Consider the following 24,465-nt stretch of genomic DNA (forward strand, 5'->3'; position numbering starts at 1 on the left):
TGATAGAATGAGTAGATGAATTAATTTGAAATAGATGATGAACTGTTATTTATTACTAAACCACATGGAAAATACATTAATGGTTCTAAGTTTTAACACTAAGAATGAAAATCTCATTTGTATTGATTTTTTTGTGATATTTGTTTCTTCATGTCGATAATATATAAATATACCTTATGGGTAAACAGCTGAAAATAAGCTTTCAAACTATCTGGGGTTCACTGACATTACCACTTCTTCATATGCTTGTCCCCCAGCCCAGCACGAACAGCGGCCTGTTAGCTCAGTTGGTTAGAGCGTGGTGCTAATAACGCCAAGGTCACAGGTTCGATCCCTGTACAGGCCAAGTTTCTGTGTTAAATAAAAGATGCTTTTTCTTCTGTCTCTTTGTTATCTGTATATCTCTTTGGAGCAAGAGCTGCTAGAATCATTAGTTGAATCAATTTGATATAGATGTGGAATTATATATTAATGTTAAAGTGCCTTGAACATCCATTAATGGTTGTAAGTTCTAACACTAAGTAACTAAATCTCTCATTTATTACAAGCATTTTCTTCTGTCTGATGTTTATCTCTATATTTCCTTTGAGCAGAAGCTGATAGAATGAGTAGATGAATTAATTTAATATAGATGATAAACTGTTATTTATTGCTAAACCACATAGAAAATACATTAATGGTTCTAAGTTTTAACACTAAGAATGAAAATCTCATTTGTATTGATTTTTTTGTGATATTTGTTTCTTCATGTCGATAATATATACATATACCTTATGGGTAAACAGCTGAAAATAAGCTTTCAAACTATCTGGGGTTCACTGACATTGGCAATTCTTCATATGCTTGTCCCCCAGCCCAGCACGAACAGCGGCCTGTTAGCTCAGTTGGTTAGAGCGTGGTGCTAATAACGCCAAGGTCACAGGTTCGATCCCTGTACAGGCCAAGTTTCTGTGTTAAAAAAAAGATGCTTTTTCTTGTGTCTCTTTGATAACTGTATATCTCTTTGGAGCAAGAGCTGCTAGAATCATTAGTTGAATCAATTTGATATAGATGTGGAATTATATATTAATGTTAAAGTGCCTTGAACATCCATTAATGGTTGTAAGTTCTAACACTAAGTAACTAAATCTCTCATTTATTACAAGCATTTTCTTCTGTCTGATGTTTATCTCTATATTTCCTTTGAGCAGGAGCTGATAGAATGAGTAGATGAATTAATTTAATATAGATGATGAACTGGTATTTATTGCTAAACCACATAGAACATACATTAAGGGTTCTAAGTTTTAACACTAAGAATGAAAATCTCATTTGTATTGATTTTTTTGTGATATTTGTTTCTTCATGTCGATAATATATAAATATACCTTATGGGTAAACAGCTGAAAATAAGCTTTCAAACTATCTGGGGTTCACTGACATTGGCAATTCTTCATATGCTTGTCCCCCAGCCCAGCACGAACAGCGGCCTGTTAGCTCAGTTGGTTAGAGCGTGGTGCTAATAACGCCAAGGTCACAGGTTCGATCCCTGTACAGGCCAAGTTTCTGTGTTAAAAAAAAGATGCTTTTTCTTGTGTCTCTTTGATAACTGTATATCTCTTTGGAGCAAGAGCTGCTAGAATCATTAGTTGAATCAATTTGATATAGATGTGGAATTATATATTAATGTTAAAGTGCCTTGAACATCCATTAATGGTTGTAAGTTCTAACACTAAGTAACTAAATCTCTCATTTATTACAAGCATTTTCTTCTGTCTGATGTTTATCTCTATATTTCCTTTGAGCAGGAGCTGATAGAATGAGTAGATGAATTAATTTAATATAGATGATGAACTGTTATTTATTGCTAAACCACATAGAACATACATTAATGGTTCTAAGTTTTAACACTAAGAATGAAAATCTCATTTGTATTGATTTTTTTGTGATATTTGTTTCTTCATGTCGATAATATATAAATATACCTTATGGGTAAACAGCTGAAAATAAGCTTTCAAACTATCTGGGGTTCACTGACATTGGCAATTCTTCATATGCTTGTCCCCCAGCCCAGCACAAACAGCGGCCTGTTAGCTCAGTTGGTTAGAGCGTGGTGCTAATAACGCCAAGGTCACAGGTTCGATCCCTGTACAGGCCAAGTTTCTGTGTTAAAAAAAAGATGCTTTTTCTTGTGTCTCTTTGTTAACTGTATATCTCTTTGGAGCAAGAGCTGCTAGAATGATTAGTTGAATCAATTTGATATAGATGTGGAATTATATATCAATGTTAAAGTGCCTTGAACATCCATTAATGGTTCAAAGTTCTAACACTAAGTAATTAATCTCCCATTTATTACAAGTAATTTAGGAAAGTCTAGTTTTGATTTTTTGATAATGCTTAAAGACACCATGAATGTAAACAGCTGAATATAAGATTTCCATCTATCTCGGGTTAACAATCAGTAGCACTTCATCATCTGTTATTTCTTCAGTAGTATGCTATAAATATAGTAAGCCTATTATCTGATTCTGTTAGAACATGAAGTTAAAAATGCCAAGAACATACTTTCTACCACTCTCCAAGCAAACACTTAACGCTGCTTTAATGTTGAAATAAATGCATTTTCTTCTGTATCTTGTTTAAATCTATATTTCCTTTGAGCAGAAGCTGATAGAATGAGTAGATGAATTAATTTAATATAGATGATGAACTGTTATTTATTGCTAAACCACATGGAAAATACATTAATGGTTCTAAGTTTTAACACTAAGAATGAAAATCTCATTTGTATTGATTTTTTTGTGATATTTGTTTCTTCATGTCGATAATATATAAATATATCTTATGGGTAAACAGCTGAAAATAAGCTTTCAAACTATCTGGGGTTCACTGACATTAGCAGTTCTTCATATGCTTGTCCCCCAGCCCAGCACGAACAGCGGCCTGTTAGCTCAGTTGGTTAGAGCGTGGTGCTAATAACGCCAAGGTCACAGGTTCGATCCCTGTACAGGCCAAGTTTCTGTGTTAAATAAAAGATGCTTTTTCTTGTGTCTCTTTGTTAACTGTATATCTCTTTGGAGCAAGAGCTGCTAGAATCATTAGTTGAATCAATTTGATATAGATGTGGAATTATATATTAATGTTAAAGTGCCTTGAACATCCATTAATGGTTGTAAGTTCTAACACTAAGTAACTAAATCTCTCATTTATTACAAGCATTTTCTTCTGTCTGATGTTTATCTCTATATTTCCTTTGAGCAGGAGCTGATAGAATGAGTAGATGAATTAATTTAATATAGATGATGAACTGTTATTTATTGCTAAACCACATAGAACATACATTAATGGTTCTAAGTTTTAACACTAAGAATGAAAATCTCATTTGTATTGATTTTTTTGTGATATTTGTTTCTTCATGTCGATAATATATAAATATACCTTATGGGTAAACAGCTGAAAATAAGCTTTCAAACTATCTGGGGTTCACTGACATTAGCAATTCTTCATATGCTTGTCCCCCAGCCCAGCACAAACAGCGGCCTGTTAGCTCAGTTGGTTAGAGCGTGGTGCTAATAACGCCAAGCTCACAGGTTCGATCCCTGTACAGGCCAAGTTTCTGTGTTAAAAAAAAGATGCTTTTTCTTGTGTCTCTTTGTTAACTGTATATCTCTTTGGAGCAAGAGCTGCTAGAATCATTAGTTGAATCAATTTGATATAGATGTGGAATTATATATTAATGTTAAAGTGCCTTGAACATCCATTAATGGTTGTAAGTTCTAACACTAAGTAACTAAATCTCTCATTTATTACAAGCATTTTCTTCTTTCTGATGTTTAGCTCTATATTTCCTTTGAGCAGGAGCTGATAGAATGAGTAGATGAATTAATTTAATATAGATGATGAACTGTTATTTATTGCTAAACCACATAGAACATACATTAATGGTTCTAAGTTTTAACACTAAGAATGAAAATCTCATTTGTATTGATTTTTTTGTGATATTTGTTTCTTCATGTCGATAATATATAAATATACCTTATGGGTAAACAGCTGAAAATAAGCTTTCAAACTATCTGGGGTTCACTGACATTAGCAATTCTTCATATGCTTGTCCCCCAGCCCAGCACAAACGGCGGCCTGTTAGCACAGTTGGTTAGAGCGTGGTGCTAATAACGCCAAGGTCACTGGTTCGATCCCTGTACATGCCAAGTTTCTGTGTTAAATAAAAGATGCTTTTTCTTCTGTCTCTTTGTTATCTGTATATCTCTTTGGAGCAAGAGCTGCTAGAATCATTAGTTGAATCAATTTGATATAGATGTGGAATTATATATTAATGTTAAAGTGCCTTGAACATCCATTAATGGTTCAAAGTTCTAACACTAAGTAATTAATCTCCCATTTATTACAAGTAATTTAGGAAAGTCTAGTTTTGATTTTTTGATAATGCTTAAAGACACCATGAATGTAAACAGCTGAATATAAGATTTCCATCTATCTCGGGTTAACAATCAGTAGCACTTCATCATCTGTTATTTCTTCAGTAGTATGCTATAAATATAGTAAGCCTATTATCTGATTCTGTTAGAACATGAAGTTAAAAATGCCAAGAACATACTTTCTACCACTCTCCAAGCAAACACTTAACGCTGCTTTAATGTTGAAATAGATGCATTTTCTTCTGTATCTTGTTTAAATCTATATTTCCTTTGAGCAGAAGCTGATAGAATGAGTAGATGAATTAATTTAATATAGATTATGAACTGTTATTTATTGCTAAACCACATGGAAAATACATTAATGGTTCTAAGTTTTAACACTAAGATTGAAAATCTCATTTGTATTGATTTTTTTGTGATATTTGTTTCTTCATGTCGATAATATATAAATATACCTTATGGGTAAACAGCTGAAAATAAGCTTTCAAACTATCTGGGGTTCACTGACATTAGCAATTCTTCATATGCTTGTCCCCCAGCCCAGCACGAGCGGCGGCCTGTTAGCTCAGTTGGTTAGAGCGTGGTGCTAATAACGCCAAGGTCACAGGTTCGATCCCTGTACAGGCCAAGTTTCTGTGTTAAATAAAAGATGCTTTTTCTTCTGTCTCTTTGTTATCTGTATATCTCTTTGGAGCAAGAGCTGCTAGAATCATTAGTTGAATCAATTTGATATAGATGTGGAATTATATATTAATGTTAAACTGCCTTGAACATCCATTAATGGTTGTAAGTTCTAACACTAAGTAACTAAATCTCTCATTTATTACAAGCATTTTCTTCTGTCTGATGTTTATCTCTATATTTCCTTTGAGCAGGAGCTGATAGAATGAGTAGATGAATTAATTTAATATAGATGATGAACTGTTATTTATTGCTAAACCACATAGAACATACATTAATGGTTCTAAGTTTTAACACTAAGAATGAAAATCTCATTTGTATTGATTTTTTTGTGATATTTGTTTCTTCATGTCGATAATATATAAATATACCTTATGGGTAAACAGCTGAAAATAAGCTTTCAATCTATCTGGGGTTCACTGACATTAGCAGTTCTGCATATGCTTGTCCCCCAGCCCAGCACGAACGGCGGCCTGTTAGCTCAGTTGGTTAGAGCGTGGTGCTAATAACGCCAAGGTCACAGGTTCCATCCCTGTACAGGCCAAGTTTCTGTGTTAAAAAAAAGATGCTTTTTCTTGTGTCTCTTTGTTAACTGTATATCTCTTTGGAGCAAGAGCTGCTAGTAGTTGAATCAATTTGATATAGATGTGGAATTATATATTAATGTTAAAGTGCCTTGAACATCCATTAATGGTTGTAAGTTCTAACACTAAGTAACTAAATCTCTCATTTATTACAAGCATTTTCTTCTGTCTGATGTTTATCTCTATATTTCCTTTGAGCAGGAGCTGATAGAATGAGTAGATGAATTAATTTAATATAGATGATGAACTGTTATTTATTGCTAAACCACATAGAACATACATTAATGGTTCTAAGTTTTAACACTAAGAATGAAAATCTCATTTGTATTGATTTTTTTGTGATATTTGTTTCTTCATGTCGATAATATATAAATATACCTTATGGGTAAACAGCTGAAAATAAGCTTTCAAACTATCTGGGGTTCACTGACATTAGCAATTCTTCATATGCTTGTCCCCCAGCCCAGCACAAACAGCGGCCTGTTAGCTCAGTTGGTTAGAGCGTGGTGCTAATAACGCCAAGGTCACAGGTTCGATCCCTGTACAGGCCAAGTTTCTGTGTTAAAAAATAGATGCTTTTTCTTGTGTCTCTTTGTTAACTGTATATCTCTTTGGAGCAAGAGCTGCTAGAATCATTAGTTGAATCAATTTGATATAGATGTGGAATTATATATTAATGTTAAAGTGCCTTGAACATCCATTAATGGTTGTAAGTTCTAACACTAAGTAACTAAATCTCTCATTTATTACAAGCATTTTCTTCTGTCTGATGTTTAGCTCTATATTTCCTTTGAGCAGGAGCTGATAGAATGAGTAGATGAATTAATTTAATATAGATGATGAACTGTTATTTATTGCTAAACCACATAGAACATACATTAATGGTTCTAAGTTTTAACACTAAGAATGAACATCTCATTTGTATTGATTTTTTTGTGATATTTGTTTCTTCATGTCGATAATATATAAATATACCTTATGGGTAAACAGCTGAAAATAAGCTTTCAAACTATCTGCGGTTCACTGACATTAGCAATTCTTCATATGCTTGTCCCCCAGCCCAGCACGAACAACGGCCTGTTAGCACAGTTGGTTAGAGCGTGGTGCTAATAACGCCAAGGTCACAGGTTCGATCCCTGTACAGGCCAAGTTTCTGTGTTAAATAAAAGATGCTTTTTCTTCTGTCTCTTTGTTATCTGTATATCTCTTTGGAGCAAGAGCTGCTAGAATCATTAGTTGAATCAATTTGATATAGATGTGGAATTATATATTAATGTTAAAGTGCCTTGAACATCCATTAATGGTTGTAAGTTCTAACACTAAGTAACTAAATCTCTCATTTATTACAAGCATTTTCTTCTGTCTGATGTTTATCTCTATATTTCCTTTGAGCAGGAGCTGATAGAATGAGTAGATGAATTAATTTAATATAGATGATGAACTGTTATTTATTGCTAAACCACATAGAACATACATTAATGGTTCTAAGTTTTAACACTAAGAATGAAAATCTCATTTGTATTGATTTTTTTGTGATATTTGTTTCTTCATGTCGATAATATATAAATATACTTTATGGGTAAACAGCTGAAAATAAGCTTTCAAACTATCTGGGGTTCACTGACATTAGCAGTTCTGCATATGCTTGTCCCCCAGCACAGAACGAACGGCAGCCTGTTAGCTCAGTTGGTTAGAGCGTGGTGCTAATAACGCCAAGGTCACAGGTTCGATCCCTGTACAGGCCAAGTTTCTGTGTTAAAAAAAAGATGCTTTTTCTTGTGTCTCTTTGTTAACTGTATATCTCTTTGGAGCAAGAGCTGCTAGTAGTTGAATCAATTTGATATAGATGTGGAATTATATATTAATGTTAAAGTGCCTTGAACATCCATTAATGGTTGAAAGTTCTAACACTAAGTAACTAAATCTCTCATTTATTACAAGCATTTTCTTCTGTCTGATGTTTATCTCTATATTTCCTTTGAGCAGGAGCTGATAGAATGAGTAGATGAATTAATTTAATATAGATGATGAACTGTTATTTATTGCTAAACCACATGGAAAATACATTAATGGTTCTAAGTTTTAACACTAAGATTGAAAATCTCATTTGTATTGATTTTTTTGTGATATTTGTTTCTTCATGTCGATAATATATAAATATACCTTATGGGTAAACAGCTGAAAATAAGCTTTCAAACTATCTGGGGTTCACTGACATTCGCAATTCTTCATATGCTTGTCCCCCAGCCCAGCACAAACAGCGGCCTGTTAGCTCAGTTGGTTAGAGCGTGGTGCTAATAACGCCAAGGTCACAGGTTCGATCCCTGTACAGCCAAGTTTCTGTGTTAAATAAAAGATGCTTTTTCTTCTGTCTCTTTGTTATCTGTATATCTCTTTGGAGCAAGAGCTGCTAGAATCATTAGTTGAATCAATTTGATATAGATGTGGAATTATATATTAATGTTAAAGTGCCTTGAACACCCATTAATGGTTCAAAGTTCTAACACTAAGTAATTAATCTCCCATTTATTACAAGTAATTTAGGAAAGTCTAGTTTTGATTTTTTGATAATGCTTAAAGACACCATGAATGTAAACAGCTGAATATAAGATTTCCATCTATCTCGGGTTAACAATCAGTAGCACTTCATCATCTGTTATTTCTTCAGTAGTATGCTATAAATATAGTAAGCCTATTATCTGATTCTGTTAGAACATGAAGTTAAAAATGCCAAGAACATACTTTCTACCACTCTCCAAGCAAACACTTAACGCTGCTTTAATGTTGAAATAGATGCATTTTCTTCTGTATCTTGTTTAAATCTATATTTCCTTTGAGCAGAAGCTGATAGAATGAGTAGATGAATTAATTTAATATAGATTATGAACTGTTATTTATTGCTAAACCACATGGAAAATACATTAATGGTTCTAAGTTTTAACACTAAGATTGAAAATCTCATTTGTATTGATTTTTTTGTGATATTTGTTTCTTCATGTCGATAATATATAAATATACCTTATGGGTAAACAGCTGAAAATAAGCTTTCAAACTATCTGGGGTTCACTGACATTCGCAATTCTTCATATGCTTGTCCCCCAGCCCAGCACAAACAGCGGCCTGTTAGCTCAGTTGGTTAGAGCGTGGTGCTAATAACGCCAAGGTCACAGGTTCGATCCCTGTACAGCCAAGTTTCTGTGTTAAATAAAAGATGCTTTTTCTTCTGTCTCTTTGTTATCTGTATATCTCTTTGGAGCAAGAGCTGCTAGAATCATTAGTTGAATCAATTTGATATAGATGTGGAATTATATATTAATGTTAAAGTGCCTTGAACACCCATTAATGGTTCAAAGTTCTAACACTAAGTAATTAATCTCCCATTTATTACAAGTAATTTAGGAAAGTCTAGTTTTGATTTTTTGATAATGCTTAAAGACACCATGAATGTAAACAGCTGAATATAAGATTTCCATCTATCTCGGGTTAACAATCAGTAGCACTTCATCATCTGTTATTTCTTCAGTAGTATGCTATAAATATAGTAAGCCTATTATCTGATTCTGTTAGAACATGAAGTTAAAAATGCCAAGAACATACTTTCTACCACTCTCCAAGCAAACACTTAACGCTGCTTTAATGTTGAAATAGATGCATTTTCTTCTGTATCTTATTTAAATCTATATTTCCTTTGAGCAGAAGCTGATAGAATGAGTAGATGAATTAATTTAATATAGATTATGAACTGTTATTTATTGCTAAACCACATGGAAAATACATTAATGGTTCTAAGTTTTAACACTAAGATTGAAAATCTCATTTGTATTGATTTTTTTGTGATATTTGTTTCTTCATGTCGATAATATATAAATATACCTTATGGGTAAACAGCTGAAAATAAGCTTTCAAACTATCTGGGGTTCACTGACATTAGCAATTCTTCATATGCTTGTCCCCCAGCCCAGCACGAGCGGCGGCCTGTTAGCTCAGTTGGTTAGAGCGTGGTGCTAATAACGCCAAGGTCACAGGTTCGATCCCTGTACAGGCCAAGTTTCTGTGTTAAATAAAAGATGCTTTTTCTTCTGTCTCTTTGTTATCTGTATATCTCTTTGGAGCAAGAGCTGCTAGAATCATTAGTTGAATCAATTTGATATAGATGTGGAATTATATATTAATGTTAAAGTGCCTTGAACATCCATTAATGGTTGTAAGTTCTAACACTAAGTAACTAAATCTCTCATTTATTACAAGCATTTTCTTCTGTCTGATGTTTATCTCTATATTTCCTTTGAGCAGGAGCTGATAGAATGAGTAGATGAATTAATTTAATATAGATGATGAACTGTTATTTATTGCTAAACCACATAGAACATACATTAATGGTTCTAAGTTTTAACACTAAGAATGAAAATCTCATTTGTATTGATTTTTTTGTGATATTTGTTTCTTCATGTCGATAATATATAAATATACCTTATGGGTAAACAGCTGAAAATAAGCTTTCAAACTATCTGGGGTTCACTGACATTAGCAATTCTTCATATGCTTGTCCCCCAGCCCAGCACGAGCGGCGGCCTGTTAGCTCAGTTGGTTAGAGCGTGGTGCTAATAACGCCAAGGTCACAGGTTCGATCCCTGTACAGGCCAAGTTTCTGTGTTAAATAAAAGATGCTTTTTCTTCTGTCTCTTTGTTATCTGTATATCTCTTTGGAGCAAGAGCTGCTAGAATCATTAGTTGAATCAATTTGATATAGATGTGGAATTATATATTAATGTTAAAGTGCCTTGAACATCCATTAATGGTTGTAAGTTCTAACACTAAGTAACTAAATCTCTCATTTATTACAAGCATTTTCTTCTGTCTGATGTTTATCTCTATATTTCCTTTGAGCAGGAGCTGATAGAATGAGTAGATGAATTAATTTAATATAGATGATGAACTGTTATTTATTGCTAAACCACATAGAACATACATTAATGGTTCTAAGTTTTAACACTAAGAATGAAAATCTCATTTGTATTGATTTTTTTGTGATATTTGTTTCTTCATGTCGATAATATATAAATATACCTTATGGGTAAACAGCTGAAAATAAGCTTTCAAACTATCTGGGGTTCACTGACATTAGCAATTCTTCATATGCTTGTCCCCCAGCCCAGCACGAACGGCGGCCTGTTAGCTCAGTTGGTTAGAGCGTGGTGCTAATAACGCCAAGGTCACAGGTTCGATCCCTGTACAGGCCAAGTTTCTGTGTTAAAAAAAAGATGCTTTTTCTTGTGTCTCTTTGTTAACTGTATATCTCTTTGGAGCAAGAGCTGCTAGAATCATTAGTTGAATCAATTTGATATAGATGTGGAATTATATATTAATGTTAAAGTGCCTTGAACATCCATTAATGGTTGTAAGTTCTAACACTAAGTAACTAAATCTCTCATTTATTACAAGCATTTTCTTCTGTCTGATGTTTATCTCTATATTTCCTTTGAGCAGGAGCTGATAGAATGAGTAGATGAATTAATTTAATATAGATGATGAACTGTTATTTATTGCTAAACCACATAGAACATACATTAATGGTTCTAAGTTTTAACACTAAGAATGAAAATCTCATTTGTATTGATTTTTTTGTGATATTTGTTTCTTCATGTCGATAATATATAAATATACCTTATGGGTAAACAGCTGAAAATAAGCTTTCAAACTATCTGCGGTTCACTGACATTAGCAATTCTTCATATGCTTGTCCCCCAGCCCAGCACGAACAACGGCCTGTTAGCACAGTTGGTTAGAGCGTGGTGCTAATAACGCCAAGGTCACAGGTTCGATCCCTGTACAGGCCAAGTTTCTGTGTTAAATAAAAGATGCTTTTTCTTCTGTCTCTTTGTTATCTGTATATCTCTTTGGAGCAAGAGCTGCTAGAATCATTAGTTGAATCAATTTGATATAGATGTGGAATTATATATTAATGTTAAAGTGCCTTGAACATCCATTAATGGTTCAAAGTTCTAACACTAAGTAATTAATCTCCCATTTATTACAAGTAATTTAGGAAAGTCTAGTTTTGATTTTTTGATAATGCTTAAAGACACCATGAATGTAAACAGCTGAATATAAGATTTCCATCTATCTCGAGTTAACAATCAGTAGCACTTCATCATCTGTTATTTCTTCAGTAGTATGCTATAAATATAGTAAGCCTATTATCTGATTCTGTTAGAACATGAAGTTAAAAATGCCAAGAACATACTTTCTACCACTCTCCAAGCAAACACTTAACGCTGCTTTAATGTTGAAATAGATGCATTTTCTTCTGTATCTTGTTTAAATCTATATTTCCTTTGAGCAGAAGCTGATAGAATGAGTAGATGAATTAATTTAATATAGATTATGAACTGTTATTTATTGCTAAACCACATGGAAAATACATTAATGGTTCTAAGTTTTAACACTAAGATTGAAAATCTCATTTGTATTGATTTTTTTGTGATATTTGTTTCTTCATGTCGATAATATATAAATATACCTTATGGGTAAACAGCTGAAAATAAGCTTTCAAACTATCTGGGGTTCACTGACATTAGCAGTTCTTCATATGCTTGTCCCCCAGCCCAGCACGAACAGCGGCCTGTTAGCTCAGTTGGTTAGAGCGTGGTGCTAATAACGCCAAGGTCACAGGTTCGATCCCTGTACAGGCCAAGTTTCTGTGTTAAATAAAAGATGCTTTTTCTTGTGTCTCTTTGTTAACTGTATATCTCTTTGGAGCAAGAGCTGCTAGAATCATTAGTTGAATCAATTTGATATAGATGTGGAATTATATATTAATGTTAAAGTGCCTTGAACATCCATTAATGGTTGTAAGTTCTAACACTAAGTAACTAAATCTCTCATTTATTACAAGCATTTTCTTCTGTCTGATGTTTATCTCTATATTTCCTTTGAGCAGGAGCTGATAGAATGAGTAGATGAATTAATTTAATATAGATGATGAACTGTTATTTATTGCTAAACCACATAGAACATACATTAATGGTTCTAAGTTTTAACACTAAGAATGAAAATCTCATTTGTATTGATTTTTTTGTGATATTTGTTTCTTCATGTCGATAATATATAAATATACCTTATGGGTAAACAGCTGAAAATAAGCTTTCAAACTATCTGGGGTTCACTGACATTAGCAATTCTTCATATGCTTGTCCCCCAGCCCAGCACAAACAGCGGCCTGTTAGCTCAGTTGGTTAGAGCGTGGTGCTAATAACGCCAAGCTCACAGGTTCGATCCCTGTACAGGCCAAGTTTCTGTGTTAAAAAAAAGATGCTTTTTCTTGTGTCTCTTTGTTAACTGTATATCTCTTTGGAGCAAGAGCTGCTAGAATCATTAGTTGAATCAATTTGATATAGATGTGGAATTATATATTAATGTTAAAGTGCCTTGAACATCCATTAATGGTTGTAAGTTCTAACACTAAGTAACTAAATCTCTCATTTATTACAAGCATTTTCTTCTTTCTGATGTTTAGCTCTATATTTCCTTTGAGCAGGAGCTGATAGAATGAGTAGATGAATTAATTTAATATAGATGATGAACTGTTATTTATTGCTAAACCACATAGAACATACATTAATGGTTCTAAGTTTTAACACTAAGAATGAAAATCTCATTTGTATTGATTTTTTTGTGATATTTGTTTCTTCATGTCGATAATATATAAATATACCTTATGGGTAAACAGCTGAAAATAAGCTTTCAAACTATCTGGGGTTCACTGACATTAGCAATTCTTCATATGCTTGTCCCCCAGCCCAGCTCGAACGGCGGCCTGTTAGCACAGTTGGTTAGAGCGTGGTGCTAATAACGCCAAGGTCACTGGTTCGATCCCTGTACATGCCAAGTTTCTGTGTTAAATAAAAGATGCTTTTTCTTCTGTCTCTTTGTTATCTGTATATCTCTTTGGAGCAAGAGCTGCTAGAATCATTAGTTGAATCAATTTGATATAGATGTGGAATTATATATTAATGTTAAAGTGCCTTGAACATCCATTAATGGTTCAAAGTTCTAACACTAAGTAATTAATCTCCCATTTATTACAAGTAATTTAGGAAAGTCTAGTTTTGATTTTTTGATAATGCTTAAAGACACCATGAATGTAAACAGCTGAATATAAGATTTCCATCTATCTCGGGTTAACAATCAGTAGCACTTCATCATCTGTTATTTCTTCAGTAGTATGCTATAAATATAGTAAGCCTATTATCTGATTCTGTTAGAACATGAAGTTAAAAATGCCAAGAACATACTTTCTACCACTCTCCAAGCAAACACTTAACGCTGCTTTAATGTTGAAATAGATGCATTTTCTTCTGTATCTTGTTTAAATCTATATTTCCTTTGAGCAGAAGCTGATAGAATGAGTAGATGAATTAATTTAATATAGATTATGAACTGTTATTTATTGCTAAACCACATGGAAAATACATTAATGGTTCTAAGTTTTAACACTAAGATTGAAAATCTCATTTGTATTGATTTTTTTGTGATATTTGTTTCTTCATGTCGATAATATATAAATATACCTTATGGGTAAACAGCTGAAAATAAGCTTTCAAACTATCTGGGGTTCACTGACATTAGCAATTCTTCATATGCTTGTCCCCCAGCCCAGCACGAGCGGCGGCCTGTTAGCTCAGTTGGTTAGAGCGTGGTGCTAATAACGCCAAGGTCACAGGTTCGATCCCTGTACAGGCCAAGTTTCTGTGTTAAATAAAAGATGCTTTTTCTTCTGTCTCTTTGTTATCTGTATATCTCTTTGGAGCAAGAGCTGCTAGAATCATTAGTTGAATCAATTTGATATAGATGTGGAATTATATATTAATGTTAAACTGCCTTGAACATCCATTAATGGTTGTAAGTTCTAACACTAAGTAACTAAATCTCTCATTTATTACAAGCATTTTCTTCTGTCTGATGTTTATCTCTATATTTCCTTTGAGCAGGAGCTGATAGAATGAGTAGATGAATTAATTTAATATAGATGATGAACTGTTATTTATTGCTAAACCACATAGAACATACATTAATGGTTCTAAGTTTTAACACTAAGAATGAAAATCTCATTTGTATTGATTTTTTTGTGATATTTGTTTCTTCATGTCGATAATATATAAATATACCTTATGGGTAAACAGCTGAAAATAAGCTTTCAATCTATCTGGGGTTCACTGACATTAGCAGTTCTGCATATGCTTGTCCCCCAGCCCAGCACGAACGGCGGCCTGTTAGCTCAGTTGGTTAGAGCGTGGTGCTAATAACGCCAAGGTCACAGGTTCCATCCCTGTACAGGCCAAGTTTCTGTGTTAAAAAAAAGATGCTTTTTCTTGTGTCTCTTTGTTAACTGTATATCTCTTTGGAGCAAGAGCTGCTAGTAGTTGAATCAATTTGATATAGATGTGGAATTATATATTAATGTTAAAGTGCCTTGAACATCCATTAATGGTTGTAAGTTCTAACACTAAGTAACTAAATCTCTCATTTATTACAAGCATTTTCTTCTGTCTGATGTTTATCTCTATATTTCCTTTGAGCAGGAGCTGATAGAATGAGTAGATGAATTAATTTAATATAGATGATGAACTGTTATTTATTGCTAAACCACATAGAACATACATTAATGGTTCTAAGTTTTAACACTAAGAATGAAAATCTCATTTGTATTGATTTTTTTGTGATATTTGTTTCTTCATGTCGATAATATATAAATATACCTTATGGGTAAACAGCTGAAAATAAGCTTTCAAACTATCTGGGGTTCACTGACATTAGCAATTCTTCATATGCTTGTCCCCCAGCCCAGCACAAACAGCGGCCTGTTAGCTCAGTTGGTTAGAGCGTGGTGCTAATAACGCCAAGGTCACAGGTTCGATCCCTGTACAGGCCAAGTTTCTGTGTTAAAAAATAGATGCTTTTTCTTGTGTCTCTTTGTTAACTGTATATCTCTTTGGAGCAAGAGCTGCTAGAATCATTAGTTGAATCAATTTGATATAGATGTGGAATTATATATTAATGTTAAAGTGCCTTGAACATCCATTAATGGTTGTAAGTTCTAACACTAAGTAACTAAATCTCTCATTTATTACAAGCATTTTCTTCTGTCTGATGTTTAGCTCTATATTTCCTTTGAGCAGGAGCTGATAGAATGAGTAGATGAATTAATTTAATATAGATGATGAACTGTTATTTATTGCTAAACCACATAGAACATACATTAATGGTTCTAAGTTTTAACACTAAGAATGAAAATCTCATTTGTATTGATTTTTTTGTGATATTTGTTTCTTCATGTCGATAATATATAAATATACCTTATGGGTAAACAGCTGAAAATAAGCTTTCAAACTATCTGCGGTTCACTGACATTAGCAATTCTTCATATGCTTGTCCCCCAGCCCAGCACGAACAACGGCCTGTTAGCACAGTTGGTTAGAGCGTGGTGCTAATAACGCCAAGGTCACAGGTTCGATCCCTGTACAGGCCAAGTTTCTGTGTTAAATAAAAGATGCTTTTTCTTCTGTCTCTTTGTTATCTGTATATCTCTTTGGAGCAAGAGCTGCTAGAATCATTAGTTGAATCAATTTGATATAGATGTGGAATTATATATTAATGTTAAAGTGCCTTGAACATCCATTAATGGTTGTAAGTTCTAACACTAAGTAACTAAATCTCTCATTTATTACAAGCATTTTCTTCTGTCTGATGTTTATCTCTATATTTCCTTTGAGCAGGAGCTGATAGAATGAGTAGATGAATTAATTTAATATAGATGATGAACTGTTATTTATTGCTAAACCACATAGAACATACATTAATGGTTCTAAGTTTTAACACTAAGAATGAAAATCTCATTTGTATTGATTTTTTTGTGATATTTGTTTCTTCATGTCGATAATATATAAATATACTTTATGGGTAAACAGCTGAAAATAAGCTTTCAAACTATCTGGGGTTCACTGACATTAGCAGTTCTGCATATGCTTGTCCCCCAGCACAGAACGAACGGCAGCCTGTTAGCTCAGTTGGTTAGAGCGTGGTGCTAATAACGCCAAGGTCACAGGTTCGATCCCTGTACAGGCCAAGTTTCTGTGTTAAAAAAAAGATGCTTTTTCTTGTGTCTCTTTGTTAACTGTATATCTCTTTGGAGCAAGAGCTGCTAGTAGTTGAATCAATTTGATATAGATGTGGAATTATATATTAATGTTAAAGTGCCTTGAACATCCATTAATGGTTGAAAGTTCTAACACTAAGTAACTAAATCTCTCATTTATTACAAGCATTTTCTTCTGTCTGATGTTTATCTCTATATTTCCTTTGAGCAGGAGCTGATAGAATGAGTAGATGAATTAATTTAATATAGATGATGAACTGTTATTTATTGCTAAACCACATGGAAAATACATTAATGGTTCTAAGTTTTAACACTAAGATTGAAAATCTCATTTGTATTGATTTTTTTGTGATATTTGTTTCTTCATGTCGATAATATATAAATATACCTTATGGGTAAACAGCTGAAAATAAGCTTTCAAACTATCTGGGGTTCACTGACATTCGCAATTCTTCATATGCTTGTCCCCCAGCCCAGCACAAACAGCGGCCTGTTAGCTCAGTTGGTTAGAGCGTGGTGCTAATAACGCCAAGGTCACAGGTTCGATCCCTGTACAGCCAAGTTTCTGTGTTAAATAAAAGATGCTTTTTCTTCTGTCTCTTTGTTATCTGTATATCTCTTTGGAGCAAGAGCTGCTAGAATCATTAGTTGAATCAATTTGATATAGATGTGGAATTATATATTAATGTTAAAGTGCCTTGAACACCCATTAATGGTTCAAAGTTCTAACACTAAGTAATTAATCTCCCATTTATTACAAGTAATTTAGGAAAGTCTAGTTTTGATTTTTTGATAATGCTTAAAGACACCATGAATGTAAACAGCTGAATATAAGATTTCCATCTATCTCGGGTTAACAATCAGTAGCACTTCATCATCTGTTATTTCTTCAGTAGTATGCTATAAATATAGTAAGCCTATTATCTGATTCTGTTAGAACATGAAGTTAAAAATGCCAAGAACATACTTTCTACCACTCTCCAAGCAAACACTTAACGCTGCTTTAATGTTGAAATAGATGCATTTTCTTCTGTATCTTGTTTAAATCTATATTTCCTTTGAGCAGAAGCTGATAGAATGAGTAGATGAATTAATTTAATATAGATTATGAACTGTTATTTATTGCTAAACCACATGGAAAATACATTAATGGTTCTAAGTTTTAACACTAAGATTGAAAATCTCATTTGTATTGATTTTTTTGTGATATTTGTTTCTTCATGTCGATAATATATAAATATACCTTATGGGTAAACAGCTGAAAATAAGCTTTCAAACTATCTGGGGTTCACTGACATTGGCAATTCTTCATATGCTTGTCCCCCAGCCCAGCACGAGCGGCGGCCTGTTAGCTCAGTTGGTTAGAGCGTGGTGCTAATAACGCCAAGGTCACAGGTTCGATCCCTGTACAGGCCAAGTTTCTGTGTTAAATAAAAGATGCTTTTTCTTCTGTCTCTTTGTTATCTGTATATCTCTTTGGAGCAAGAGCTGCTAGAATCATTAGTTGAATCAATTTGATATAGATGTGGAATTATATATTAATGTTAAAGTGCCTTGAACATCCATTAATGGTTGTAAGTTCTAACACTAAGTAACTAAATCTCTCATTTATTACAAGCATTTTCTTCTGTCTGATGTTTATCTCTATATTTCCTTTGAGCAGGAGCTGATAGAATGAGTAGATGAATTAATTTAATATAGATGATGAACTGTTATTTATTGCTAAACCACATAGAACATACATTAATGGTTCTAAGTTTTAACACTAAGAATGAAAATCTCATTTGTATTGATTTTTTTGTGATATTTGTTTCTTCATGTCGATAATATATAAATATACCTTATGGGTAAACAGCTGAAAATAAGCTTTCAAACTATCTGGGGTTCACTGACATTAGCAATTCTTCATATGCTTGTCCCCCAGCCCAGCACGAACGGCGGCCTGTTAGCTCAGTTGGTTAGAGCGTGGTGCTAATAACGCCAAGGTCACAGGTTCGATCCCTGTACAGGCCAAGTTTCTGTGTTAAAAAAAAGATGCTTTTTCTTGTGTCTCTTTGTTAACTGTATATCTCTTTGGAGCAAGAGCTGCTAGAATCATTAGTTGAATCAATTTGATATAGATGTGGAATTATATATTAATGTTAAAGTGCCTTGAACATCCATTAATGGTTGTAAGTTCTAACACTAAGTAACTAAATCTCTCATTTATTACAAGCATTTTCTTCTGTCTGATGTTTATCTCTATATTTCCTTTGAGCAGGAGCTGATAGAATGAGTAGATGAATTAATTTAATATAGATGATGAACTGTTATTTATTGCTAAACCACATAGAACATACATTAATGGTTCTAAGTTTTAACACTAAGAATGAAAATCTCATTTGTATTGATTTTTTTGTGATATTTGTTTCTTCATGTCGATAATATATAAATATACCTTATGGGTAAACAGCTGAAAATAAGCTTTCAAACTATCTGCGGTTCACTGACATTAGCAATTCTTCATATGCTTGTCCCCCAGCCCAGCACGAACAACGGCCTGTTAGCACAGTTGGTTAGAGCGTGGTGCTAATAACGCCAAGGTCACAGGTTCGATCCCTGTACAGGCCAAGTTTCTGTGTTAAATAAAAGATGCTTTTTCTTCTGTCTCTTTGTTATCTGTATATCTCTTTGGAGCAAGAGCTGCTAGAATCATTAGTTGAATCAATTTGATATAGATGTGGAATTATATATTAATGTTAAAGTGCCTTGAACATCCATTAATGGTTCAAAGTTCTAACACTAAGTAATTAATCTCCCATTTATTACAAGTAATTTAGGAAAGTCTAGTTTTGATTTTTTGATAATGCTTAAAGACACCATGAATGTAAACAGCTGAATATAAGATTTCCATCTATCTCGAGTTAACAATCAGTAGCACTTCATCATCTGTTATTTCTTCAGTAGTATGCTATAAATATAGTAAGCCTATTATCTGATTCTGTTAGAACATGAAGTTAAAAATGCCAAGAACATACTTTCTACCACTCTCCAAGCAAACACTTAACGCTGCTTTAATGTTGAAATAGATGCATTTTCTTCTGTATCTTGTTTAAATCTATATTTCCTTTGAGCAGAAGCTGATAGAATGAGTAGATGAATTAATTTAATATAGATTATGAACTGTTATTTATTGCTAAACCACATGGAAAATACATTAATGGTTCTAAGTTTTAACACTAAGATTGAAAATCTCATTTGTATTGATTTTTTTGTGATATTTGTTTCTTCATGTCGATAATATATAAATATACCTTATGGGTAAACAGCTGAAAATAAGCTTTCAAACTATCTGGGGTTCACTGACATTAGCAATTCTTCATATGCTTGTCCCCCAGCCCAGCACGAGCGGCGGCCTGTTAGCTCAGTTGGTTAGAGCGTGGTGCTAATAACGCCAAGGTCACAGGTTCGATCCCTGTACAGGCCAAGTTTCTGTGTTAAATAAAAGATGCTTTTTCTTCTGTCTCTTTGTTATCTGTATATCTCTTTGGAGCAAGAGCTGCTAGAATCATTAGTTGAATCAATTTGATATAGATGTGGAATTATATATTAATGTTAAAGTGCCTTGAACATCCATTAATGGTTGTAAGTTCTAACACTAAGTAACTAAATCTCTCATTTATTCCAAGCATTTTCTTCTGTCTGATGTTTATCTCTATATTTCCTTTGAGCAGGAGCTGATAGAATAAGTAGATGAATTAATTTAATATAGATGATGAACTGTTATTTATTGCTAAACCACATAGAACATACATTAATGGTTCTAAGTTTTAACACTAAGAATGAAAATCTCATTTGTATTGATTTTTTTGTGATATTTGTTTCTTCATGTCGATAATATATAAATATACCTTATGGGTAAACAGCTGAAAATAAGCTTTCAAACTATCTGGGGTTCACTGACATTAGCAGTTCTGCATATGCTTGTCCCCCAGCACAGCACGAACGGCGGCCTGTTAGCTCAGTTGGTTAGAGCGTGGTGCTAATAACGCCAAGGTCACAGGTTCGATCCCTGTACAGGCCAAGTCTCTGTGTTAAAAAAAAGATGCTTTTTCTTGTGTCTCTTTGTTAACTGTATATCTCTTTGGAGCAAGAGCTGCTAGTAGTTGAATCAATTTGATATAGATGTGGAATTATATATTAATGTTAAAGTGCCTTGAACATCCATTAATGGTTCAAAGTTCTAACACTAAGTAATTAATCTCCCATTTATTACAAGTAATTTAGGAAAGTCTAGTTTTGATTTTTTGATAATGCTTAAAGACACCATGAATGTAAACAGCTGAATATAAGATTTCCATCTATCTCGGGTTAACAATCAGTAGCACTTCATCATCTGTTATTTCTTCAGTAGTATGCTATAAATATAGTAAGCCTATTATCTGATTCTGTTAGAACATGAAGTTAAAAATGCCAAGAACATACTTTCTACCACTCTCCAAGCAAACAGTTAACGCTGCTTTAATGTTGAAATAGATGCATTTTCTTCTGTATCTTGTTTAAATCTATATTTCCTTTGAGCAGAAGCTGATAGAATGAGAAGATGAATTAATTTAATATAGATTATGAACTGTTATTTATTGCTAAACCACATGGAAAATACATTAATGGTTCTAAGTTTTAACACTAAGATTGAAAATCTCATTTGTATTGATTTTTTTGTGATATTTGTTTCTTCATGTCGATAATATATAAATATACCTTATGGGTAAACAGCTGAAAATAAGCTTTCAAACTATCTGGGGTTCACTGACATTAGCAATTCTTCATATGCTTGTCCCCCAGCCCAGCACGAGCGGCGGCCTGTTAGCTCAGTTGGTTAGAGCGTGGTGCTAATAACGCCAAGGTCACAGGTTCGATCCCTGTACAGGCCAAGTTTCTGTGTTAAATAAAAGATGCTTTTTCTTCTGTCTCTTTGTTATCTGTATATCTCTTTGGAGCAAGAGCTGCTAGAATCATTAGTTGAATCAATTTGATATAGATGTGGAATTATATATTAATGTTAAAGTGCCTTGAACATCCATTAATGGTTGTAAGTTCTAACACTAAGTAACTAAATCTCTCATTTATTACAAGCATTTTCTTCTGTCTGATGTTTATCTCTATATTTCCTTTGAGCAGGAGCTGATAGAATGAGTAGATGAATTAATTTAATATAGATGATGAACTGTTATTTATTGCTAAACCACATAGAACATACATTAATGGTTCTAAGTTTTAACACTAAGAATGAAAATCTCATTTGTATTGATTTTTTTGTGATATTTGTTTCTTCATGTCGATAATATATAAATATACCTTATGGGTAAACAGCTGAAAATAAGCTTTCAATCTATCTGGGGTTCACTGACATTAGCAGTTCTGCATATGCTTGTCCCCCAGCACAGCACGAACGGCGGCCTGTTAGCTCAGTTGGTTAGAGCGTGGTGCTAATAACGCCAAGGTCACAGGTTCGATCCCTGTACAGGCCAAGTTTCTGTGTTAAAAAAAAGATGCTTTTTCTTGTGTCTCTTTGTTAACTGTATATCTCTTTGGAGCAAGAGCTGCTAGTAGTTGAATCAATTTGATATAGATGTGGAATTATATATTAATGTTAAAGTGCCTTGAACATCCATTAATGGTTGTAAGTTCTAACACTAAGTAACTAAATCTCTCATTTATTACAAGCATTTTCTTCTGTCTGATGTTTATCTCTATATTTCCTTTGAGCAGGAGCTGATAGAATGAGTAGATGAATTAATTTAATATAGATGATGAACTGTTATTTATTGCTAAACCACATGGAAAATACATTAATGGTTCTAAGTTTTAACACTAAGATTGAAAATCTCATTTGTATTGATTTTTTTGTGATATTTGTTTCTTCATGTCGATAATATATAAATATACCTTATGGGTAAAGAGCTGAAAATAAGCTTTCAAACTATCTGGGGTTCACTGACATTAGCAATTCTTCATATGCTTGTCCCCCAGCCCAGCACGAACGGCGGCCTGTTAGCTCAGTTGGTTAGAGCGTGGTGCTAATAACGCCAAGGTCACAGGTTCGATCCCTGTACAGGCCAAGTTTCTGTGTTCAATAAAAGATGCTTTTTCTTGTGTTTTTTTGTTATCTGTATATCTCTTTGGAGCAAGAGCTGCTAGAATGATTAGTTGAATCAATGTGATATAGATGTGGAATTATATATTAATGTTAAAGTGCCTTGAACATCCATTAATGGTTCAAAGTTCTAACACTAAGTAATTCATCTCCCATTTATTACAAGTAATTTAGGAAAGTCTAGTTTTGATTTTTTGATAATGCTTAAAGACACCATGAATGTAAACAGCTGAATATAAGATTTCCATCTATCTCTGGTTAACAATCAGTAGCACTTCATCATCTGTTATTTCTTCACTAGTATGCTATAAAAATAGTAAGCCTATTATCTGATTCTGTTAGAACATGAAGTTAAAAATGCCAAGAACATACTTTCTACCACTCTCCAAGCAAACACTTAACGCTGCTTTAATGTTGAAATAAATGCATTTTCTTCTGTATCTTGTTTAAATCTATATTTCCTTTGAGCAGAAGCTGATAGAATGAGTAGATGAATTAATTTAATATAGATTATGAACTGTTATTTATTGCTAAACCACATGGAAAATACATTAATGGTTCTAAGTTTTAACACTAAGATTGAAAATCTCATTTGTATTGATTTTTTTGTGATATTTGTTTCTTCATGTCGATAATATATAAATATACCTTATGGGTAAACAGCTGAAAATAAGCTTTCAAACTATCTGGGGTTCACTGACATTAGCAATTCTTCATATGCTTGTCCCCCAGCCCAGCACGAGCGGCGGCCTGTTAGCTCAGTTGGTTAGAGCGTGGTGCTAATAACGCCAAGGTCACAGGTTCGATCCCTGTACAGGCCAAGTTTCTGTGTTAAATAAAAGATGCTTTTTCTTCTGTCTCTTTGTTATCTGTATATCTCTTTGGAGCAAGAGCTGCTAGAATCATTAGTTGAATCAATTTGATATAGATGTGGAATTATATATTAATGTTAAACTGCCTTGAACATCCATTAATGGTTGTAAGTTCTAACACTAAGTAACTAAATCTCTCATTTATTACAAGCATTTTCTTCTGTCTGATGTTTATCTCTATATTTCCTTTGAGCAGGAGCTGATAGAATGAGTAGATGAATTAATTTAATATAGATGATGAACTGTTATTTATTGCTAAACCACATAGAACATACATTAATGGTTCTAAGTTTTAACACTAAGAATGAAAATCTCATTTGTATTGATTTTTTTGTGATATTTGTTTCTTCATGTCGATAATATATAAATATACCTTATGGGTAAACAGCTGAAAATAAGCTTTCAATCTATCTGGGGTTCACTGACATTAGCAGTTCTGCATATGCTTGTCCCCCAGCCCAGCACGAACGGCGGCCTGTTAGCTCAGTTGGTTAGAGCGTGGTGCTAATAACGCCAAGGTCACAGGTTCCATCCCTGTACAGGCCAAGTTTCTGTGTTAAAAAAAAGATGCTTTTTCTTGTGTCTCTTTGTTAACTGTATATCTCTTTGGAGCAAGAGCTGC

At 33.5% G+C, this 24,465-nt stretch overlaps 21 non-coding genes across 21 annotated transcripts; all 21 read left to right on the top strand.

Annotated features, from left to right (window-relative positions):
• Positions 1-272: 272 nt before the first annotated feature.
• TRNAI-AAU (transfer RNA isoleucine (anticodon AAU)) lies at positions 273-346 on the top strand. The gene has a single exon. It is a non-coding gene; the product is annotated as a tRNA-Ile (tRNA).
• Positions 347-869: 523 nt separating this feature from the next.
• TRNAI-AAU (transfer RNA isoleucine (anticodon AAU)) lies at positions 870-943 on the top strand. The gene has a single exon. It is a non-coding gene; the product is annotated as a tRNA-Ile (tRNA).
• A 523-nt stretch (positions 944-1,466) lies between these two features.
• Positions 1,467-1,540, top strand: TRNAI-AAU (transfer RNA isoleucine (anticodon AAU)). The gene has a single exon. It is a non-coding gene; the product is annotated as a tRNA-Ile (tRNA).
• A 523-nt stretch (positions 1,541-2,063) lies between these two features.
• TRNAI-AAU (transfer RNA isoleucine (anticodon AAU)) lies at positions 2,064-2,137 on the top strand. The gene has a single exon. It is a non-coding gene; the product is annotated as a tRNA-Ile (tRNA).
• Positions 2,138-2,919: 782 nt separating this feature from the next.
• Positions 2,920-2,993, top strand: TRNAI-AAU (transfer RNA isoleucine (anticodon AAU)). Its single transcript has one exon. It is a non-coding gene; the product is annotated as a tRNA-Ile (tRNA).
• Positions 2,994-4,969: 1,976 nt separating this feature from the next.
• TRNAI-AAU (transfer RNA isoleucine (anticodon AAU)) lies at positions 4,970-5,043 on the top strand. Its single transcript has one exon. It is a non-coding gene; the product is annotated as a tRNA-Ile (tRNA).
• A 1,114-nt stretch (positions 5,044-6,157) lies between these two features.
• Positions 6,158-6,231, top strand: TRNAI-AAU (transfer RNA isoleucine (anticodon AAU)). Its single transcript has one exon. It is a non-coding gene; the product is annotated as a tRNA-Ile (tRNA).
• Positions 6,232-9,652: 3,421 nt separating this feature from the next.
• TRNAI-AAU (transfer RNA isoleucine (anticodon AAU)) lies at positions 9,653-9,726 on the top strand. The gene has a single exon. It is a non-coding gene; the product is annotated as a tRNA-Ile (tRNA).
• Positions 9,727-10,249: 523 nt separating this feature from the next.
• TRNAI-AAU (transfer RNA isoleucine (anticodon AAU)) lies at positions 10,250-10,323 on the top strand. Its single transcript has one exon. It is a non-coding gene; the product is annotated as a tRNA-Ile (tRNA).
• A 523-nt stretch (positions 10,324-10,846) lies between these two features.
• On the top strand, positions 10,847-10,920 carry TRNAI-AAU (transfer RNA isoleucine (anticodon AAU)). The gene has a single exon. It is a non-coding gene; the product is annotated as a tRNA-Ile (tRNA).
• A 1,379-nt stretch (positions 10,921-12,299) lies between these two features.
• On the top strand, positions 12,300-12,373 carry TRNAI-AAU (transfer RNA isoleucine (anticodon AAU)). Its single transcript has one exon. It is a non-coding gene; the product is annotated as a tRNA-Ile (tRNA).
• Positions 12,374-14,349: 1,976 nt separating this feature from the next.
• Positions 14,350-14,423, top strand: TRNAI-AAU (transfer RNA isoleucine (anticodon AAU)). The gene has a single exon. It is a non-coding gene; the product is annotated as a tRNA-Ile (tRNA).
• Positions 14,424-15,537: 1,114 nt separating this feature from the next.
• TRNAI-AAU (transfer RNA isoleucine (anticodon AAU)) lies at positions 15,538-15,611 on the top strand. Its single transcript has one exon. It is a non-coding gene; the product is annotated as a tRNA-Ile (tRNA).
• Positions 15,612-18,177: 2,566 nt separating this feature from the next.
• TRNAI-AAU (transfer RNA isoleucine (anticodon AAU)) lies at positions 18,178-18,251 on the top strand. The gene has a single exon. It is a non-coding gene; the product is annotated as a tRNA-Ile (tRNA).
• A 523-nt stretch (positions 18,252-18,774) lies between these two features.
• TRNAI-AAU (transfer RNA isoleucine (anticodon AAU)) lies at positions 18,775-18,848 on the top strand. The gene has a single exon. It is a non-coding gene; the product is annotated as a tRNA-Ile (tRNA).
• Positions 18,849-20,227: 1,379 nt separating this feature from the next.
• TRNAI-AAU (transfer RNA isoleucine (anticodon AAU)) lies at positions 20,228-20,301 on the top strand. The gene has a single exon. It is a non-coding gene; the product is annotated as a tRNA-Ile (tRNA).
• A 523-nt stretch (positions 20,302-20,824) lies between these two features.
• TRNAI-AAU (transfer RNA isoleucine (anticodon AAU)) lies at positions 20,825-20,898 on the top strand. Its single transcript has one exon. It is a non-coding gene; the product is annotated as a tRNA-Ile (tRNA).
• A 776-nt stretch (positions 20,899-21,674) lies between these two features.
• On the top strand, positions 21,675-21,748 carry TRNAI-AAU (transfer RNA isoleucine (anticodon AAU)). The gene has a single exon. It is a non-coding gene; the product is annotated as a tRNA-Ile (tRNA).
• Positions 21,749-22,271: 523 nt separating this feature from the next.
• TRNAI-AAU (transfer RNA isoleucine (anticodon AAU)) lies at positions 22,272-22,345 on the top strand. Its single transcript has one exon. It is a non-coding gene; the product is annotated as a tRNA-Ile (tRNA).
• Positions 22,346-22,862: 517 nt separating this feature from the next.
• On the top strand, positions 22,863-22,936 carry TRNAI-AAU (transfer RNA isoleucine (anticodon AAU)). Its single transcript has one exon. It is a non-coding gene; the product is annotated as a tRNA-Ile (tRNA).
• Positions 22,937-23,718: 782 nt separating this feature from the next.
• On the top strand, positions 23,719-23,792 carry TRNAI-AAU (transfer RNA isoleucine (anticodon AAU)). The gene has a single exon. It is a non-coding gene; the product is annotated as a tRNA-Ile (tRNA).
• Positions 23,793-24,465: the final 673 nt, after the last annotated feature.

The sequence above is a fragment of the Triturus cristatus genome, chromosome 5_1, assembly GCF_964204655.1.
Source record: "Triturus cristatus chromosome 5_1, aTriCri1.1, whole genome shotgun sequence".
Taxonomy (NCBI): domain Eukaryota; kingdom Metazoa; phylum Chordata; class Amphibia; order Caudata; family Salamandridae; genus Triturus; species Triturus cristatus.